The sequence below is a fragment of the Mytilus trossulus genome, chromosome 2 (assembly GCF_036588685.1).
Source record: "Mytilus trossulus isolate FHL-02 chromosome 2, PNRI_Mtr1.1.1.hap1, whole genome shotgun sequence".
NCBI classification, from domain to species: Eukaryota; Metazoa; Mollusca; class Bivalvia; order Mytilida; family Mytilidae; genus Mytilus; species Mytilus trossulus.
In genome coordinates this window covers 31170401-31172818 of record NC_086374.1, presented here as the reverse complement: position 1 = coordinate 31172818, position 2418 = coordinate 31170401, and the positions used below count along the sequence as shown (strand labels likewise).

Sequence of the window (2418 nt, the reverse complement as noted above, 5' to 3'; positions counted from 1 at the left end):
AAATCTACCTGACGCCTGACGCGTCCGGACGCGTTCAAAATTAATACACCGAATGTTCAATATTTTAACGTCATATGTACATGCTTAGAGACGTGTTCAAAGTTTTAACGTTTGTGTTAAAAATATTAACATGTGTGTTCAGACACAGTGTACACCGGTGTTCAAATTCTGATCTAAAAAAGAGGATAGTTGTTTGTCCGATTTTCTATCCTTCTGATTGGCAAATTTACAAAGAAATTCATTTAAAAATAGGAATGTACACGCAGGATGATGATCTTGTGAATTTTTGACAAATAATTTAGTAATTGTGAAATATTAAACTTCCAAGCTGCCTGGTATATATGTATAGTTTATGAACTTATTTTATTATTATTACTAGTTTTACTTATAAGTGACATAATTATACATATCAATGAGGTCTGTTATGATAATATCGTAATAAAAATATTTCGATGTTTATCTTATTTCATGATCCGTTCAGTCTATTAACATTACATGTTCAATCAGTGTTCCAATCGCTCGAAATTTTGAACACCTCGCGTTAAAAAAAATATACCAGGGTACCAAATACCGGAAACAGATATTGGCTGGTGATTTAGGCGGTTAAACGAAGAAAGGATACACATAAGGAATAGAACTGGAGAAGGGACTTCTATCCCACATGAACACGAAAGAAGTGAGTAACAAGTTAGGATAATCTCCATAGGTAGTTCGATGGCTGGCTTCCTTGTTATATTCTCATGTCAGATATATATTTGTCAAATATTCATAACTGCTATATCCAAATTTTTAATTTTCAACATAAAAGACGAATTAAAGAACAGTATTAACGTAAATAACTGTCAGCTTTGTTCTGATGATTTTCTAAACTGCTGAATAACCAGTCTGTGATCGTCTGTCTGTTATATAGAATAAATGATGATTTTGACATCCACGTATATTAGCTGAACACTAAGTGTTAAGAACTCTAACATCAAGTGTTCAAAAATTAAACACAAAGGCATTAAAAACTGAACACCACACATTCAATTGATGAACACTAAGTGTTAAATAACTCTTACATCAAGCGTTCAAAAATGGCACACAAAGGCATTAAAAACTGAGCACCACATATTCAATTGATGAACACTAAGTGTTTTAAATAACTCTTACATCACGTGTTCAAAAGTGAAACACAAAGGCATTAAAAAATGAACACCACACATTCAATTGATGAACACAAAGTGTTAAGAACTCTAACATCAAGCGTTCAAAAATGGCACACAAAGGCATTAAAAACTGAACACCACATATTCAATTGATGAACAATAAGTGTTAAATAACTCTAACATCAAGTGTTTAAAAGTGAAACACAAAGGCATTAAAAACGAACACCACACATTCAATTGATGAACACTAGTGTAAACATATGAAACACCATTTTTGACTTAGAAAATGCTTTTTTTTATTTGCAGGAATCGTTAGATTGGAATGTTTGAATTAGAAGCCGGTAGCAAATAAGCCCACGAAGGTCATTTCTGCATGCTATAAAGTGTTGGAAAAAAGAAAGCTGTCAAAAAGGTATATGACAATATATGTATATTAATAGCTTATGTAGGGGTATCATTTCTATATCTGTATACCTTAGGTCAAGAAATCGACTTATGTAACTTATAATGGCTATATTTGCATTTCACTGCCATAGAATATTAATTTATACTCTAGTATATATCGAAATTAAAGCATAACAACTATTGCATAATTTGATGCTTTATAAAAAACTCTCTTCTATTAATTTTAAATTTTATTTTGCAGGATATATAGGCTCATAGAGATTACTTATTGTGGAGGATTTGACATTGGAAGTTGATGATAACACATAAAATGCCTCCCAGTTGATAGCTTTAAGCGAAGATGCACTGAAAAGTTGAGCGTTCATCTTATGTGATCGTACAAGAACTGTTGGAATTTGCAAACTTGTGACAAATATCTATATCATAAACTATCTACTTATCACATTGACATGCTTTTTTGGTTAGGATACGCATGATGTAGCAACTATATCTTGTCATGTAGAAGAAAATAATTATTTGTGATATATTTAAGTCGGTTTAAAAACTTTATGTATGTGATTTCACTGACTGTTACTTTTGATATCATAAGGTATTCTTGTGTACTTTTCTTACATATATGCTCATTTGATTATATAAATAATTACTTGTTAAAATATGTTTTATTGTTGTATTTTGCCTGATTCAATATAGTTTAGTACTTATGGAAAATTATGTACGCTTAACAATAGAACATGTTCCACATTTGAACACCATCAATTTGAACACCTATGTCAACTGTTCTGAATGTTAACGTCTGGTGTTCTGAATCTTAACATTTTGCTTTTTGAACATGTTCGCTGTGTTCAAAAAGTGTTACATGGCTGTT

General features: G+C 31.2%; 1 long non-coding RNA gene across 1 annotated transcript; it reads left to right on the top strand.

Annotated features, from left to right (window-relative positions):
• Positions 1 to 1952, top strand: LOC134705047 (uncharacterized). The gene is made up of 3 exons (XR_010105465.1): positions 1 to 676; positions 1455 to 1560; positions 1795 to 1952. It is a non-coding gene; the product is annotated as an uncharacterized LOC134705047 (long non-coding RNA).
• The last annotated feature ends 466 nt before the right edge of the window (positions 1953 to 2418 follow it).